This window comes from Moschus berezovskii, chromosome 8, assembly GCF_049115385.1.
Source record: "Moschus berezovskii isolate FMDL1 chromosome 8, NW_MosBer_1.0, whole genome shotgun sequence".
NCBI classification, from domain to species: domain Eukaryota; kingdom Metazoa; phylum Chordata; class Mammalia; order Artiodactyla; family Moschidae; genus Moschus; species Moschus berezovskii.
This window is the reverse complement of record NC_142467.1, coordinates 61,701,531-61,721,574: the sequence shown is the minus strand read 5'-3', so window position 1 is coordinate 61,721,574 and position 20,044 is coordinate 61,701,531. Positions and strand designations below refer to the sequence as shown.

The 20,044-nt window shown below is 42.6% G+C and overlaps 1 protein-coding gene and 1 pseudogene across 7 annotated transcripts in view; one reads left to right on the top strand and one right to left on the bottom strand.

Annotated features, from left to right (window-relative positions):
• SIL1 (SIL1 nucleotide exchange factor) overlaps positions 1–20,044 on the bottom strand; it is a 253,900-nt gene that overhangs the window by 36,876 nt on the left and 196,980 nt on the right. The gene's annotated exons all lie outside the window — the stretch shown is intronic.
• On the top strand, positions 17,039–17,611 carry LOC129559473 (phospholipid hydroperoxide glutathione peroxidase pseudogene; annotated as a pseudogene).

Below are 20,044 nucleotides of genomic sequence, written 5' to 3'. Positions count from 1 at the left end.
CCAACAAAACAAGCAAATTAAACTCCTTTGTGCCTGACACAATGGTAGCAGTGGAAACCACAGCCAGAGCAGCTAGCAGGGCCAATGTAACAGCAGGACACGAGGGAGGGAAAAGGGGAGAAGAGAAGCAAGCCCAGGTCTTAGCTCTACAGCGGCCTAAGTATTCACTGTGGACTGTAGCTTCACCTTCTCTACTGTGGGACCAAGAAACCTCACCTCGTTCCCTTGGGGACAGTACTCTCTAGGCTTAGAGAATGCCAGAACTGTCATCAGAGAAGGTTTTTTCACCCCCTTCGCAGGTGCTCTGCTGTACTCTGTTCCATCTAGGGATGAGCGAGATCCTTTATGATTCCCTCTGACCTGCCAGGTTAGCAATTCAACAGGATAACACCTCCCACAGCAAAATGAAAGTAGACTTCAAGATGCTCGCCTTCTGACTGTCTCCCATGTAAATGAGTTGCCCGCAGCCTGACTCACAAGAGCTCAAAATGGAAAAAAGAAAAAAAGCCCAGTTCAAAGGTAAGGGTAAGGCTAGCCTATCAGACGAGGCTTCTATGGGCCTAAACCCAGCATGTTGCCAAGACCTGACACGAGCACCAGTGCCTGGAAGGTAATTCAGAAAAGAGTTGCCACTGAGTTGCCATTCAGACGTAGCAACACATCTCTGGTGAGAAAGCCCCTCATGTACCTATTCCTCTTGTTTTTATATGTAAAACAATTACTCAGATGTTAGTTAGCCAGCTCCAGATCTGAGACTGTGACCCATGTGAGTACAGGACTAGATGAGAGTCACCCTCAAGCTGAGGATCCCCTGTCCGACACCCCAGCCCATGCCCACAGCTAGAGTCAGTGGGGCAGAGGGCCTATGAGGGAACCTGGACTTCCTCCCTCAGCCCCAGAAAGTAGAGCCCATCCATGAAAGCAAACATGAGCTCTCTAGCTCCACACATGATGTTCTGTACTAACAGAACCCCCGGCAAGGCACCAGGGCACCCAATCCCAATGGACTTGGTAATTCACGTGGCTGCACTCCTCCATAGCACCTAGAAGGCCTTTGTCCTTCTCTCTCCCTGGATGTCAGGGTCTCCACAGGCAGAAGCTGCCCTAGGTGACTGTTTGGTCCAAACATTAAAAAAAGAACACACCATCTATTCACTATGGAAAGGAAGCAGTCATTCCAAACCTATACTTTCATGCATCTCTGCTGGAAAGAAAAAAGAGCAAAATTAAAATTCTCTCTGGAAGACTTCTGCCCCAAAAGACAGAAGAGCACTCCACAGTTGTGCCCAGTTCCCTACCGTAAGCAGCTTTCTGCTCCCCCCTCCCTCTTTCCCTTCTGGCTGGCCGGCTCCAGATGTGTCGCTGAGTTTCAATGATTCACTCTAATGATAACGCACCCTCAGAACAAATCATGGACTCTGATTGATTTAGGAGGCAACTTGCACAAATACCTGTAATCTAGTTCTAATCTTGTTTGTTTCCATTCCAATTATCCTGCATCAATGGCTTAAAAATGGGAACTGTCTGGTACATACATCCAATCCATTTTAATAGAGGATAAATCTGGGTTGCTGTGACCCTTTCCTCTCTCAGGCTCGGGACAGCACAAGCCGTCTCAAGGCGCTGATTGGGCTGGATCAGCTCTAACTCTATTCAGCTCTTCAAGGATTCAATTAATCATAAAGCCAATTCCATTCTGGGCTCCATCTGTCTTGCCTCCTTCAGGGACTAATAATCACTCACTGTGTGTTTTTACACACTAGTTGAACTGAAATTAAGACTGATTTCATCATGGAGCACTCAAGAGGAAAATGCATTTCTTGGAGGAAAATTTCAGAGCTATTCTAATGTTCAGTTTAGGTAAAGACAATATTAAATAAACAAAAGAACATTCTTTTTAAAAACTTCAAAATTATTGATACTATAAAATAATTCTTGTCATCCAAATCCTAGGAAGAGGGTAGTTCCTCAGCAGAACTAGAAACTCTCAATGTTAGATCATGCAACAGAGACACTTAATTTGTCCTTGGGCATCAGCAAAGCATGGGTACCCAAAAAATGTGAGGAAAAAAGCCCAAAGTCAATTTGATATATTTTTGTAAAAAATATAAGTAGCCGTCTTTCCTGGGGCTAGCAGACTTAATTTAAAATTTGGAATTACTTCTATTTTGAGTTACCTATTTGTGGGGAGAAGGTGATTTGAGGCTGGGGGGAGATGGGTACCATATTCTTTTCAGTGTTCAGAACCTCTGGATGTCTTATATTGGTCCTGAGGATTCTAAACCAATGCACTCCTTCAAAGCAAAAAATGTGGCTTTTGTCTTCTGTAAATAGCCTGGCTCTCCCACAAGTATTAAAGTGGCGGCCCTGGCAAACACTCAAGATGGAGCCGTCCTACTCACCCCAACTCATTCCCTGATCTTTCTTGGATCAACTCTTTACCAAGAATATAACCACAAGAGGGCCAGAGCCCAGCTAGTCAGCCACCTGGGTCTGGAAGCATTCCCAACTGTCAGCAGGTTTTAGCAGGGAAAATGCAAGTAGATAAGCTTTTTTATTTTTACTTTTCATAGTTGCAAAGAAAGATCTGGGCATCTCCAGATCCAAAGTGCCGAGTGGCCATGGCAAACCTAGTGCAGCCCCCTGATTATTAAAAAATGGTCCCAGCACAACACAGGGGAAGCACTGCAGCCAAAGAGACCAAGTTTATGGCTGCTTTCCTCCCTTAACAGGTTTTAAACTAAAATTCTGAATTGCATAAACTCCCAGTCAGAACCAATGACACAGTCATTCTAAACTTATCATCAAAGATGCTTTGTGAGTCATACTGGCTCTAAAAAGCCATCAGTAATCACTTCTTAGACACAACAATCAAATACATCCTTCATTTAAACAATAAATTGTGCCTAAGTAATAAGTCTAATTGGAGCACTGTCATTTTTAAACATGGGTCAACACACACATTTCCCCAAAGGTTTCTACCTGACTCACTCTACATTTATTAAAATGAAAGTCACCTCCTAAGAAGCTGTTTATGTACTGATAAAGAATGATGTCTATGATATATTGTTAAATGGAAACAAGTAAGTTGTATACACAGTGAAGTACCTTTTGTGTAAATATATGAAAAAACACTATATGGGCATATTGGCTTAGACTATACATAAATATCTCTAGAAGAAACTGGCAACCCTTGGTTGCTTTGAGGAAGGGAACTTGGATGGCACAGGGATGGGGTGTGATGAAGTTCACTATGGCCTGTAGTGCCCTTTGAATTTTGAACCATGGGAATATATTACCAAATCAGAGCTGAAGACATAAAATTTAAATTTGAATAAGTCACCTCATGACACTAATCTGGACATTTGCCAAAACACTATAGAGAGGTCTAACTACATTTCATGGAGAAAACAAGCCTCTTATACAACTCTTCAGTTCAGTTGCTCAGTTGTGTCCGACTCTTTGCAACCCCATGAACCACAGCACGCCAGACCTCCCTTTCCATCACCGACTCCCAGAGTTTACCCAAACCCATGTCCATTGAATCAGTGATGCCATCAAACCATCTCATCTTCTGTCGTCCCCTTCTCCTCCTGCCCTCAATCTTTCCCAGCAGCAGGGTTTTTTCCAGTGAGTCAGCTCTTTGCATCAGGTGGCCAAAGTGTTGGAGTTTCAGCTTCAAAATCAGTCCTTCCAGTAACACCCAGGACTGATCTCCTTTAGGATGGACTGGGTTGGATCTTCATGCAGTCCAAGGGACTCTCAAGAGTCTTCTCCAACATCACAGTTCAAAAGCATCAGTTCTTCAGCGCTCAGCTTTCTTTACAGTCCAATTCTCACATCCATACATGACCACTGGAAAAATCATAGCCTTGACGAGACATACCTTTGTTGGCAAAGTAATGTCTCTGCTTTTTAACGTCTCTTAGCTGGCAGTTTTAGTGAGCCTTTGGGTGCAGACTTTAAGAATGCAGGACCAGGGCTTCCCTGGTGGCTCAGTGGTAAAGAATCTGCCTGCCAATGCAGGAGACACGGGTTCAATCCCTGGTCCTCAAAGATCCTACATGAGCAATTAAGCCATGTACCACAACTACTGAGCCTGCACTCTAGAGCCCGGGAATAGCAATTACTGAGCCCATGTGCCAGAACTACTGAAGCCTGTGTTCTGCAACAAGAGAGGCAACGACAATAAGAAGCCCATACACCACAATGAAGAGTAGCCCTGCTCACTGAAATTAGAGAAAGCCCATCCAGCAACGAAGACCCAGCACAGTCAAAAAGAAACAAAAATTACTTAAAAAAAAAAAAAGAATGCAGGACCAGGATTAGCTGTAGTTAGAAAGATGCAGGGACCCAAGAGTTCACTATGCCTATCTGAAGACAAGGTTGCTGCAATAAAGGAGAGAGGGGAAAGGGAAGTGAGGGAAGGAGAGGGAGGGCAGGCCAGACACTTTGTGTAAGACAACACACAAGGCACTGTCTAGCTTGATAAGCCCCCAACAATTTCTTACTTTTGCAAAAGCAGAAACTGAAGATCATCTAACGCACAGTTTACTGTGAGTTACAGCACTGGAGAGAGGGCCTTTATCTGAATCTTGCAGGAACACACTGCTCTGTATCCCAAGAGTCCTCTGTGCAGGAAATGCTACCTGAAGGCCACATCTTAGCTTGAAAAAAATTATAGAGTTTCTGACTCATCTTTTCATTTTGTCTGCCAGCTGGCTCTGTGGTCTTAAATAAATCGTTTCAACAGAGACACTAAGGGGGATTGGAGGCTCCTCCACTCAGCTATTTTCCACAGTTCTTTGGCAAGAGCATCTATGTAACAGGCATTTCACGTTAGATGGCAAAGGTATACACCAGGGTTTGCTGATTTCTGTCCTCTCTTCCTGCCTGAAAACTGCCCAGGAAGTTTACTCCTGGGCCCACCTTCTGCTTAGTCTTTGCTTCTTTTCGAATCTTAACATTCACCCCAGTGTGGACACACACCCGAAAGAGCTTTCCACAAAGACAATGAGGACTGTGAAAAGATACTTGCTCAGAGTGAAGTACCACAGTGACCATCATGAAGGAAAATCCCTCAGGATGCCCCTCAGGAACTCTCACCCAAACAGAAACCCTACTGGAATGATCTTTTCCCGCAAGTCCTTGCAGTGAGAATCTAAATGACCTAATCACAGAAAGGAACTTGGGGAGGACTCCTGGGAACTGAGCAGGTAGATTCCATTTTAGATTTCATGCACTTTCCAGCTAGTTTTTAAGAGCCTTCAGCTTCCCCTGTATCCTTCTCACATTCTGGATGTTTTGTAAATGGAAGGCTCCATGACAGCTTAAACTACCCTGCGTTCACGAGTCAAAGAGCAGACGAAGCCTCTGAGATATTTTGTATTCTGGCACGCTGACCAGATGCTCCAGATGAAGCTGGGGTATGAGGGCCCAGCTATAATCCTTTCCCAGCAAGCCTGGCTGAAGGGGCAGTGAGACTAAAGCAACTGATTAAACACAGTATAAAGCTGAAAGAAAATGAGATAGAAATAAATTAGCTTTAAACCTCAAGGTTGTGTATGCAATGGGGGTTGGGAGGCAGCATGACAAGTCAGTCTTAGAGATTTCCCCGAAACAAAGGGATTATGAATTGTCCAATACGAGCAAATCCTTCTGCTCCACAGCCACATGACAGCTTAGTACCCAGGGCTGTTCACTAAACACTTTGCACACATTTGGAGATAGTGGGATGCAGCCAACTTCCTAAAAAAGCTCTGAGACTCCCCTTTCTCAAGTCTTTTACTCAGGAAGTGCAAGCTGTGAAGCATGGCTGTCATCAGCAGGGACAGGGTTGATATTTCCTGCCATTCTTCAATTACTGCCTGCCCCCTTGTCTTTCTGGGTTCTCCTCTGTAACTAATGGACTAATGTTACCTGTAGATGAATGGCTGGGAGAGAAAATGTCTAACTGATCAGAACTAAATAAATAAAACACTCAGAAGTGCTTGAAGGGAGATAGAAAAGAGAGGAAGTATGACAAGAAAAAGTTCCCCATCTCTGACATTGTAACTTAAATCCCACAGAGAAACCATGCAGAAGGGACTCAACTGTTTTGAAAAATGAACCAGAGCAGCAAACTTCCAAACATGCTTGTCCAGTCTGAGCAGCTCCATTCCTAAGGTAGGTCAGAGCTGTTTTCAGGGTTTATCTCCAATGGGCAAGAGAGAGTGGCCATGAATTTTCTAAAGAGGCTCATGCTATCCAGTGCCCACTGGACTGCCATACTAAAGCACAAGCAGACCATGGAAAGCAAGGAAGGAACAGACAGACTTTTATCAAATCACATCCTGACCACCACTCAGACTGCTGGCTATCACAGCTAGCCTGAATAGAGAGACCTTTCCATACATCCCATCTATTACCTCCCCAGCGATCTTGATTTCAGCCTGTGACTCATCCAGCCAAGATTGCCAGGAGAAATATCAACAACTTCAGATATGCAGATGATACCACTTTAATGGCAGAAAGTGAAGAGGAACTAAAGAGCCTCTTGATGAAAGTGAAAGAGGAGAGTGAAAAAGCTGGCTTAAAACTCAACATTCAAAAACCTAAGATCATGACATCCGGTCCCATCACTTCATGGAAAAGAGATGCGGAAACAATGGACAGTGAGACTTTACTTTCTTGGGCTCCAAAATCACTGCAGATGGTAACAGCAGCCACGGAATTAAAAGACACTTGCTCCTTGGAAGAAAAGCTATGACAACAGTGTATTAAAAAACAGAGACATCACTTTGCTGACAAAGGGTTATATAGACAAAGCTACGGTTTTTCCATTAGTCATGTACAGATGTGAGAGTTGGACCATAAAGAATGCTGAGCACTGAAGAACTGGTACTTTTGAACTGTGGTGCTAGAGAAGACTCTTGACTTGGGCAGCAAGGAGATCAAACCAGTCAATCCTAAAGGTAATCAACCCTGAATATTCATTGTAAGGACTGATACTGAAGCTGAAGCTCCAAAACTTTGGCCACCTGATGGCAAGAGCTGGTCCACTGGGAAAGACCCTGATGCTGGGAAAGACTGAGGTCAGAAGGGGACGACAGAGGATAAGATGGTTGGATGGCAAAGGCAACTCAACGGACATGAGTTTGAGTAAGCTCCGTGAGATGGTGAAGGACAGGAAAGCCTGGCATGCTGCAGTCCATGGGGTCTCAAAGAGTCGCACACAACTTAGCAACTAAACAGTTACATCCTCATCTCATTGCCTGCAACTTCAAAATATCAAAGTTGAAAGCTTGCATAACTGATGAATAAAAAGACTAGTATCACACTCAAGACCCTTAGAAACATGGCTTTCTTTCTCTGTTAACTCTTCAAACTAAAGAATGAACATGGGCTTTAATATCAAGTTCTGGGTTTAAAGTGTTCAGTTCAGTTGCTCAGTCGTGTCCAACTCTGTCACCCCATGGACTACAGCAGTTAATATCTCTGCTTTTTAATATGCTGTCTAGGTTGGTCATAGCTTTTCTTCCAAGGAGCAAGCGTCTTTTAATTTCATGGCTGCAATCACCATCTGCAGTGATTTTGGAGCCCCCCAAAATAAAATCTCTCACTGTTTCCATTGTTTCCCCATCTATTTGCCATGAAGTGACGGGACCAGATGCCATGTTCTTAGTTTTCTGAATATTGAGTTTTAACCCAACTTTTTCACTCTCTTCTTTCACTTTCATCAAGAGGCCCTTTAGTTCTTCTTCACTGTCTGCCATAAAAGTGTTATCATCTGCATATCTGAGGTTATTGATATTTCTCCCAGCAATCTTGATTCCAGCTTGTGCTTCATCCAGCCCAGCATTTCGCATGATGTACTCTGTATATAAGTTAAATAAGCAGGGTGACAAGATAGAGCCTTGACATACTCCTTTCCCGATTTGGAACCACTCTGTTGTTCCACATCCAGTTCTAACTGTTGCTTCGTGACCTGCATATAGATTCTCAGGAGGCAGGTTGGGTGGTCTGGTATTCCCATCTTTTTCAGAATTTTCCACAGTTTGTTGTGATCCAAACAGTCAAAAGGTTTTGGCATAGTCAATAAAGCAGATGTTTTTTTCTGGAACTCTTGTTTTTTTCTATGATGCAACGGATGTTGGCCATTTGATCTCTGGTTCCTCTGCCTTTTCTAAATCCAGCTTCAACATCTGGAAGTTCATGATTCACGTACTGTTGAAATCTGACTTGGAGAATTTGGGGCATTATTTTGCTAGCGTGTGAAATGAGTGCAATTGTGCAGTAGTTTGAACATTCTTTGGCATTGCCCTTCTTTGGGATTGGAATAAAAACTGACCTTTTCCAGTCTTGTGGCCACTGTTGAGATTTCCAAATTTGCTGGCATATTGAGTGCAACACTTTCACAGCATCATCTTTCAGGATTTGAAATAGCTCAGCTGGAACTCCATCACCTCCACCAGCTTTATTCATAGTGATGCTTCCTAAGGCCCACTTGACTTTGCATTCCAGGATGTCTGGCTGTAGGTGAGGGAACACACCATCAAGGTTACCTGGGTCATGAAGATCTGTTTTTGCATTGTTCTTCTGTGTATTCTTGCCACCTCTTCTTAATATCTTCTGCATCTGTTAGGTCCATGACATTTCTGTCCTTTATTGGGCGCATCTTTGCAAGAAATGTTCTCTTGGTATCTAAGTTTCTTGAAGAGATCTCTAGTCTTTCCCATTCTACTGTTTTACTCTATTTCTTTGCATTGATCACCGAGGAAGACTTTCTTATCTCTCCTTGCTATTCTTCGGAACTCTGCATTTAAATGGGTATATCTTTCCTTTTCTCCTTTGCCTTTAGCTTCTTTTTACAGCTATTTGTAAGGCCTCTTCAGACAACCATTTTGCCTTTCTGCATTTCTTTTTCTTGGGATGGTCTTGATCACTGCCTCCTGTACAATGTCATGAACCTCTGTCCATAATTCTTCAGGCACTCTGTGTATCAGATCTCATCCCTTGAATCTGTTTGTCACTTCCACTGTAACTGTAAGGGATTTGATTTAGGTCATACCTGAATAGTCTAGTGGTTTTCTCTACTTTCTTCAATTTAAGTCCTCCCATAAACCATTTCAGAGTCCTTAAGCAATTACCCTGTTCTGCAAAGCCAGAATAATATTACCCACAGCACATGCAGAGTACATCATGCGAAATGCTGGGCTGGGTGAAGTACAAGATGAAATCAAGATTGCCAGGAGAAATATCAATAACCTCAGATGTGCAGGTGACACCATGCTTATGGCAGAAAGCGAAGAGGAGCTAAAGAGCCTCTTGATGAAAGTGAAAGAGGAGAGTGAAAAAGCTGGCTTAAAACTCAACATTCAAAAAACGAAGATCATGGCATCTGGTCTCATCATTTCATGGCAAATAGATGGGGAGACAATGGAAACAGTGACAGACTTTATTTTTGGGGAACCAAAAATCACTGCAGATGGTGACTGTAGCTATGAAATTAAAAGATGCTTGTTCTTTGGAAGAAAAACTATGACCAACCTAGACAGCATATTAAAAAGCAGAGACATTACTTTGCCAACAAAGGTCTGTCTAGTCAAACCTATGGCTTTTCCAGTAGTCATGTATGGATGTGAGAGTTGGACCATAAAGAAAGCTGAGTGCCGAAGAATTGATGCTTTTAAACTGTGGTGTTGAAGAAGACTTGAGAGTCCCTAGGACTGCTAGGAGATCCAACCAGTCAATCCTAAAGGAAATCAGTACTGAATATTCACTGGAAAGACTGAAGCTAAAACTCCAACACTTTGGCCACATGATGCGAATAACTGACTTATTGGAAAAGACCTTGATGTTGGGAAAGACTGACGATGAGATGGTTGGATCGTATCACCAACTCAATGGACATGAGTTTGAGCAAGCTCTGGGAGTTGGTGATGAACAGGGAAGCCTGGTGTGCTGCCGTCCATGTAGTCGCAAAGAGTTGGACACAACTGAGCGACTGAACTAAACCGACAGCAAGAGTTGTTGCAGGATAAAATAGAGACATTATACTTTAAGAACCTGCCCCTTGCAGGCTCCTTTTCCACAACCAGCCTTCCTCATATTCACACTGTACTTGGTGCAAGCTAGTCCAGTTCTCTCTGGCATACTGTGCTCTTCAAGTCCTCCCCATTCTACAGAAAAGAAACTGAATTTTTAATAATTTCTCAAATCTCCAAAGGAAAAAAAAATTATATTTAACTATCCCAGGGCCCCATTCATAGATCACTGGGTTTTCACGGTGAAGGGGCTTTCGTAATTCAATGAAGCTATGAGCCATGCTCCATAGGGCCACCCAAGACGGATGGGTCATAGTGGAGAATTATGACAAAACATGATCCACTGAAACAGGTAATGGCAAACCACTCCAGTATACTTGGCATGAGAACCTCATGAACTGTATAAAAGAACAAAAAGTTATGACACCAAAAGATGAGTCACCCAAGTGTGAAGGTGTCCAATAAGCTGCAGGGGAAGAGCAGAGGACAACTACTAATAGCCCCAGAATGAATGAAGCACCTGGGCCTTCAAAGAATGAAGCAAAGTGGAAACAATGCTCAGTTGTGGATGTATCTTGTGATGAAAGTAAAATCTAATGCTGCAAAGAATAGTATTGCATAGGAACCTGAAATGTTAGGTCTGTGAATCAAGGTAAATTGGACATGGTCAAGCAGGAGATGGTAAGAATAAACATCTACATCTTAGGAATCAGTGAACTAAAATGGATGGCAATGGGTGAATTTAATTCAGATGACCATTATATCTACTACTGTGGACAAGAATCCCATAGAAGAAATGGAGTAGCCCTCATAATCAACAAAAAAGTCCGAAATCAGTACTTGGGTGCAACCTCAAAACTACTGAGGTGCAGTACTTGGGTGCAATCTCAGTTTGCTTCCAAGGAAGCCATTCAACATCACAGTAATTCAAGTCTATGCCCCAACTACCGATGCCGAAGAAGCTGAACTTGATCAGTTCTATGAATACCTAGAAGACTTCCTATACCAAAAAAGATGTTCACTGGGGATTGGCATGCAAAAGAAGGAAGTCGAGAGATACCTTGAGTAACAGGCAAGTCTGGCCTTGGAGAACAAAATGAAGCAGGGCAAAAGCTAACAAAATTCTGTCAAGAGAATGCACTGGTCATAGCAAATACTCTTTTTCAACAACACAAGAGATGATTTTACACATGGACATCACTGAACGGTCAATACCAAAATCAAATTGATTATATTTTTTGTAGCTGAAGATGGAGAAGCTATATGCGGTTAGCAAAAACAAGACCTGGAGCTGACTGTAGCTCAGATCATCAGCTTCTCATAGCAAAATTCAGGCTTAAACTAAAGAAAGGGGGAAAACCAGCAAGCCAGCCAGATACCACTTAAATCAAATCCCCTATGAATATACAGTGGAGGTAACAAATAGACTCAAAGGATTAGATCTAGTTAACAGTGTGCCTGAAGAACTATGAAACGAAGGTCCGTAATACAGTACAGGAGACAGCAAACAAAACCATCCCAAAGAAAAAGAAAAGCAAGAAGGCAAAGTGGCTATCTGAGGAGGCTTTACAAATAGTTGAAGAAAGAAGAGAAGTAAAGAGCAAGGGAGAAAGGGAAAGGTGAGTGAAAGTCACTCTGTTGTGTCCAACTCTTTGCAACCCCATGGAACCCCATGGAATTCTTCAGGCCAGAATACTGGAGTAGATAGCCTTTCCCTTCTCCAGGGTATATTCCCAACCCAGGGATCGAATCCAGGTCTCCCACATTGCAGGTGGATTCTTTTACCGGCTGAGCCACAAGGAAAGCCCAAGAATACTGGTGTGGGCTGCCTATCCCTTCTCCAGAGGATCTTCCTGACCTGATCCATAACGCCGAAGGGTATAGAACCAGGGTCTCCTGCACTGCAGGCAGATTCTTTACCAACTGAGCTATCAGGGAAGCCCAAAGGGAAAGGTTCGGTTCAGTTCAGTTCAGTTCACCCAACTAAATGCAGAGTTCCAAAGAATAGCAATGGAGAGACAAAAAGGTCTTCTTCAATGAACAGTGCATACAACTAGAAGAAAACAACAGAAGGGCAAAAACTAAAGATCTCTTGAGGAAACTTGGACCTATCAAGGGAACATTTTGCCCAAAGATGGGCACAATAAAGGACAGAAACGATGGAGAGCTAGTAAACGGTGAAGAGATCAAGAAAAGATGGAAAGAATACACAGAAGAACTGTATAAAAAAGATCTTAATGAACTGGATTACTATAATGGTGTGGTCAGCCACCCAGAGTCAGACATTCTGGAAAGCGAAATCAACTGGGCCTTAGAAAGCACTGCTATTAATAAAGCGAGTGGTGCGATGGAATTCCAGTAGAACTATTCAAAACCCTAAAGGATGATGCCATCAAGGTGTTACATTCAATATGTCAGCAAATCTGGAAGACCTAGCAGTGGCCACAGGATTGGAAAAGGTCAATTCTCATCCCAATCCCAAGATGAGTAGCACTAAAGAAAGTGACAACCATTGGACAATTGCACTCATCTCCCACACGAGTAAGGTCACGCTTAAAACCTTGCATGCTACGCTTCAGCATTATGTGAACCAAGAACTTCCAGATGTCCAAACTGGGTTTATAAAAGGAGGAGGAACCAGAGATCAAATTGCCAGCATTTGCTGGATCACAGAGAAAAGAAGGGAATTCCAGAAAAACATCTACCTCTGTTTCATTGACTGCACTAAAGCTTTTGACTGTGTGGATCATAACAAACCGGGGAAAGTTCTTAAAGAGATGGGAATCATCTTATCTGTCTCCTTATCATCTTATCTGATCATCTTATCTGTCTCCTGAGAAACCTGTATGCAGGTCAAGAAACAAAGTTAGAACCCTGTGTGGAACAACTGATGGTTCAAGACTGAGAAAGCAGTATGACAGAGTTGTCTGTTGTCACCCTGTTTGCTTAACCTATTGCACTAGGCACATAATGAGAAATGTTGGGCTGGATGATTAACAGGCTGAAATCAAGATAGGCGGGAGAAACATCAACCGCCTCAGAAAAGTGGGATGATGCCACTCTTAATGGCAGAAAGCGAAGAGGAACTCAAGTCTCTTGATAAGGGTGAAAGAGAGTGAAAGAGCCAGTCTAAAACTAAATATTAAAAAAACTAAGATTACGGTATCTGGTCCAAAGGAGAAAAGGTGGAATTAGTGACAGATTTCCTCTTATTGGGCTCTAAAATCACTGCGGATGGTGACTGCAGTCATGAAATCAGAAGATGATTGCTTCTTGGCAGGAAAGCTATGACAAACCTAGACAGTGTGTTAAAAAGCAAGAGACATCACTCTGGCAACAAAGATCTGTATAATCAACGCTATGGTCTTCTCACTGGTCACGTGTGGTTGTGAGAGCTGTAAAGAAGGCAGAACACCAAAGAATTGATGCCTTCAAACTATAGTGCTGGAGAAGATTCCTGAGAGTCCCTTGGACAGCAATGAGATCAAACCAGTCAATCTTAAGGGAAATCAACCAGAAGACTTGATGGAAGGACTGATGCTGAAGCTCCAGTATTTTGGTTATCTGATGAGAACAGCCGACTCATTGGAAAAGTCCCTGATTCTGGGAAAGATTGAGGGCAGAAGGAGAAGAGAGTGTCAGAGGATGAGATGGCTGGATGGCATCACCGATCCAATGGACATGAACTTGGACAAACTTTGGGAGATGGTGAGGGACTGGGAGGCCTGGTGTGTTGCAGTCCATTGGCTCGCAAAGAGTCAGACACAACTGGATGACTGATCAACAACAACAATCCCAGAGCAGGGCTTCCCTGGTGGCTCAGTGGTAAACAATCTGCCTGCTAATGCTGAAGACGTGAGTTCAATCCCTGGAGAAGGAAAGATGGGGAAGATCCCCTGGAGAAGAAAATGGCAACCCACTCCAGTATTCTTGCCTAGGAAATCCCATGGACAGAGGAGCCTGGTGAGCTATAGTCTGTGGGGTCACCAAGAGTCAGACATGACTTAGCAACCAAACAACAACATTCCAGAGCAAAGAGTTTTTTGGTTGTTTAGCTTAAAACTAGTTGTGATAGAAATTGCTAGTGGTTCCTCATTATCTGTTCTCCCATTTTTCCACAGTAGCCAAATTTTGGCTGGGCAAATGAAGTAAAAAAGACTACATTTTGGCCAACAAGATATAAGCAGAAACATCATTTGCCAGATTTCAGGTCTTCCTTAAAAGACTTAAGTGTCACTGGCTTCCTCTTCTATGTCCCTTCTTCCACTCTGCTCCCTAGGATGCAGATCTGGTCATTTAAAATGATGAAGAAAGGGTTATTTCTTAAGGCGGGAATCATAGTGTGACTAGAACAAACTCAACAACCCCTGTGTCTACCTGAAGTAGGGCTGCTACACCAGCCCTGCTGACCTGAAGATCGTGTTTAGGTGAAAGAGAAATAAACATCTATCTTATATATATCATTTCCTGTTACTTGCAGACAATTCATAATATCTAGACCAAAATCAGACACATCCCCTTAAGAGATATGACTTACTTCTAACCAATACAGGAAAGGTAACAGGATGCATGTGAATATGTACATGTCATTGCACTACCTGACACTGTAATGTCTGTTTTGCTGAGAACTTGCTCTCTCTTTCTCTCACTGGCTTTGAAAATCCAAGCTGCCATGTTGGGAGCTATTTATGGAAATGAACACATGGCAAGAAACTGAGAGCAGGCTCCAGCCAGTAAGATAATGAAGTCCCTAATCTGACAACCTGCAAAAGACTGAATTCTGCAAAAACCATTGGACCCCATGAGCTTATTAGGAAGATATCCTTCCCCAGTCAAGCCCCAGGTTAGATGTCAGCTATTGCAGTGATACTGGAGAAGGAAATGGCAACCCACTCCAGGATTCTTGCCTAGAGAATCCCGTGGACAGAGGAGCCTGTTGGGCTGCTCTCCATAGGGTCGCACAGAGTTGGACATGACTGAAGCGACTTAGCATGCATGCATGCGTTGGAGAGAGAAATGGCAACCCACTCCAGTATTCCTGCCTGGAGAATCCCAGGATGGAAGAGCCTGCTGGACAGCTGTCTATGGGGTTGCACAGAGTCGGACACGACTGAAGCAACTTAGCAGCATCAGAAGCAGCACTGCAGTGATACAGAGGACCCACTAAGTCATCCGTGGAATCCTGAACCACAGATACTGAAATAGCAAATGTGCATTGCTTTAAGCAGCTAAGTTAAAGGTAACTTGTCAGACAGCAACAGATAACTAATACACTGGTCAAGAAAATCATTACAGATACGTAAAGATGATTCACTACTGGGTAATATACAAATATAATTTGTCAAATGAGAGGTCACAGTAGAAGGATTATCACACTGTCATCTAGGTAGATAATTCACCTAGGCACACAATTCACTATGAATTCCTTTTAGACGCCCTCGGTGAAAATGAAATTTATATATACATACTTAATGCTATTCTAACATATTTACTTTACATAAACATATGTAATATAAACACATATAAAAATAGATAAAACACACATACACATCAAATGCCATCATCATGTATAATCATAAAATACCAAAAGGATTCCTTTCAAAAACAAATTACCTACTATACCACTATAAAAGAAAATATGTATCTTTCTTTGCAGGTATTTTGACTGTATAAACTAAAGAATGAACTGAAAATCTTTTATAAACAATAAAATAGTTTAGTAAGGTACTCTGCAATATTTTTTTGAAAAAATCAATGGCCAACTCATTTCCAATAATAATGATTTAGATTATTCAGATCAAACCACTCTGAAAACAAAAAAAACCTGAATATAAAAATATGTCACTAAAAGCATCAAAAAAGCAACAAAATGTTTAGGAACTACAAAACCAAAAGCTAAGGAAGAGACAAAACAGAACCAGAGTACTAAAGCCACTCAACCCTGCAGCATTCACTGATTCATTCAACTTGGGTTTTGGATTTGGCAGCCTTGTGGGGAAAGGAGAATAAAGTCAAAGTCTAGAGCCACCCAAAGTGGGAACTCTCCCCAAATTTTCCTGAGAGCTTAGTCTTTTGAATTTCTAGCTTAAAGGTGAATTAGAAAGACTCCCCTGGCAATACTCTGTACAACAGCTATGTGGGGAGCACAGGGCAGTGGAAGGAAAAGGAAAAAGGAAAAGAAAAAGCTGACCCCCAAAAACTGAAGTCACAGTCTGCTTCCATATGGTTTACAATCTAGATTCACATCTCTTGGGCAGACTAAGAAACCTCAAGTTGTGAACTTGATTTGCCATGGTTCCAGATCATTAATTACCTCTAGGCACCTGGCAGAAGAGAACTCAACTCTGCTACAAGTAATTTTTAATAATAATGAGTAGTACAGTAAAACAACCACCAAGCTTGTAAGGAAACAAGGTACCATTGATGCAAACTGGCATAAAAAGACCTGGAATTGTAAAAATATGTATTTTAAAATACATATACTAGGTTTACATAAAAGACATCCTTTAAAATTTCTGAAGCAAATAGGAAATTTTAGAAAGGAATAAATTAAACTTTGACAAGATACAAATAAAACTTCTAAAAATTAGAACTATAAATTCGTAACTGAGTATTTAATGGACAGATTTAATAGCAGATTAGACACAGTAGAAGGGAAAACAAGTAAACCAGAAGACACGCTGCACAAAACTATTGAGATTTCAACAGAAGTGGCATATAGAGGGGAAATATGGAAAACAGGTAAAGAAACATAGAAGACTACTGAATAAGGTCTAACATATGTTTCTTTGGAATCTCAAAAAGACAGGAAAAAGAAACAGGCAGAGATAATATTTCAAGCTATAATAGCTATAAATGTTCTAGAACAGATGAAAGACACAAATCCAGATTGAATAAATCCAACAAACTCCAAGCAGGAATTTTTTTTAATCCACACCTAAATACATCATCATGGGAAAGTACAAAAAAATCATAAAAACAGAAAATCTTAAAAGTAGACAGTTGGGAGCCGTCTGTGCCACCTGCTGAAGCTGGCACTACTCTGTGGGGCCCTGCCCGCTCCTGGTCAGCACCATGTATGTGTCCTGTGACAACTGGCACTGGGCACACTCCATGTAGGAATTCTCAGTCAAGAACATTGACGGGAGCATGGTTAACCTGGACAAGCACCAGGTTAAGTGTGCATAGTCACCAGTGCGACCTTGCAAAGAGGCAAGAACGATGTAAACTACACTTAGCTGGTTGACATGAATGGCCAATGCGCAGAGTATAGTTTACGGATTCTGGCCTTCCCTTGAAACCAGTTCAGGAGGCAGGAGCCAGGGGGCAATGCTGAGATCAAAGAGTTTGCCATGGCTACAGCATCAAATTTGGTTAAGTTCAGCAAGATCTGTGTGAATGTAGATGATGCCCACCCTCTGTGGAAGTGGATGAAAATTCAGCCCAAGGTGGGGAGCACGCTGGGAAATGCCATCAAAGGGAAATTTACCAAGTTCCTCATTGACAAAAACAGCTGTGTGGTGAAGTGGTATGGTCCCATGGAAGAGTCCCTGGTGATAGAGAAGGACATGCCGTGTTACCTCTAGCTCTACAAGTGTGATGCCGCCTGCCGCCTGTGCCCATGATGGTCTGCCTGAAAACCAGCCCCCAGCGGGCAGACCCACCCTTGAGGGAGGAAGGTTCCTTGACCCAGCTGCAGCTCGGCAACCCCTACCTCTGGCTGCCTTGTGGGGATAAGACATACAATACAAAAAAAGTAGGCAAAAATTGAGGGACAGAGATTATTTTCATAACAGTGATCACCTGATAGCCAGATTCTTAACAGCAGCAACAGAAGGCAGAATGGAATAATACATTTAATTCACTAAGAGAAAACAAATGTCATCATAAAATTTCATATCCAGAGGAAAGAGAGGGGCAGAAAGGAGGAAGAAAGGGAAAGGCAGGCAGGCTATCTCATAATCAAAACGTAGAATACATGTTCTTTTCAGGCATATGTCAACACTTATTAAAACTGATTATACAATAACAGAAAGTCTCAATTATTTTCAAATGATTGAAATTATAAAAGTATTTATCTAACCACAAGATAGATGTTACTAACAAAAACGTAACTAGAAACTTTCTGTTGCATTTGGAAATTAAGAAATATACTAAAGGGGCATTCTCCGTCCCCCTTCTGATGTCTATGTCAGAAGTTTTCTCTGTCCCTTTTCTTACTTTAATAAAATTCTGCTACACAAAAGCTCTTGAAAGATTAAGCCTGGTCCCTGGTCCCAAAGCTAAATCTTCTTCAGAGATCATGAATCCGATGCCGTTCAACCTAAGCTATCATCTTGGGGGCTTGTCCAGGATCTTCAGGACAAGGTAAGAACACTCAAGAGTTCTAGCCTCTCTGCTTTCTCAGTATGCAAGATTTCTGATTTACTTTACTAACTCTATGGTGTACTTGTGTGAATGAATGACACGTTCTGCGCGGTGCCTTCGTAATGACTTTGTAATGACTGAAGGCAACCCCCAAAAGGGGAGCTTTGCCGGGAGTTTATACCAACCTGCCAATGCCAAGAGAAACCCAAGGTCCCTGTGAGCGGAGTGACCAGAAATGGGCAAAGCATGTGGACCGAACTTTCCTTTCCCAGTCATCTTTTCCGGGTCTCTGACTATTTCGTAATTGCGTGAGGAATTACAACTACTAACCTAATTTGTCACATCATAGACTTTCAGGGGAACTGTGATCCATGCTGTTACTATGAACTTTTACTTAGATCCCATGTATGGAAGCACCTAGCCTTGCTAGGAGCAGAAAGTTACAGGAGCATGTTTGAGAGCAAAGCAGAGCTCTAGCTCCAGGAACGTCTCTCAGGCTAGAGGTTACTCTCTTGCCTGCCTCAGGGGCCAGCGACCTGAAAGTGAGTCTTTGTCATGGCTGTGTCTCCTATCTATCTGGATAGAAGCCCTGCTGTTGACCATGAGGTTTTTGAGGACACAGATTGGGAATTGAAAGATCAGGTCAGATTGGAAATGCAATGGGCTTCTTCCTTTGGTAGCACTAGCTCTTAATGGACCAGAGGAGGCTCTCTGATGGCTTTTGTCTCAACTCCTTAGATATTCCTTTTGTGGAATCTGTGGAAATGAACTGGAAGGACTGGCCCTAATAGCTCAAAAACAAAAATCACTTTTTCTTCGCTGGCTAGCCCTCCACCATTTCTTTTGCTATCACATACACTGGTATGGTGACACTCAGGAGGGACATCTTGGTTGCTGTTCGTCCCTTTATGACTCACCACTTCTACTGCAGTCAGCACTGTATTCAGGAATGCACATTTGCACACATAGCTTGGGAGACATTCCAGGAAAGCTACTCTGTTACACTCTGGGTGGCATCACAGCAAAGGGCAAATCAAACAATGGTCTTGGCGGCATGGAGCTAAATCAATCTGGGATGCCATCAGGTCTACCGCTGGTGCATCTCCACCCCACCTCAGTTGCAGAAACGCGAGGGACGAATAAGACGCCTGCGTTGGTAAAGGACAGACTAAATTCGACCAGAGAAGGAAAGTTTCAGTCTACACCCCCATCTAGAGCAGGGAAGGATGCTTCTGGTGGAACAAAAAGCCACGGCTGTGGATGCCGCTTTTTTCTCTCTTACAGATGGAAGCTAGCAGTTTCAGAACCACTTCTTTAAAATGTATTTTAAAAAATTGGGTCAAGTTCAACCCCCAGAATTTAAAAAGACACACCTGATCTTCTGTGATACTGAATGGCCACAGTATCCTTTGGAAGACAGGGAATGCTGATCTGTTGAAGGATCTCAATTATTACTGTTTTACAACTAGACCGGTTCTGTAGAAAATAAGTGAAATGGATAGAAGTGCCATATGTGTTGCTCTTTATCTCTCTGAAAAACATGCCAGACTATGTCTTAAGGGTGCATATTTGAGTGTGAAACCTCCAGCTGCCTCCTGTTCTCTTACTCTGCACCTTTACCTTGGGCTCCTAACTGAACAGGCTAAGAATCA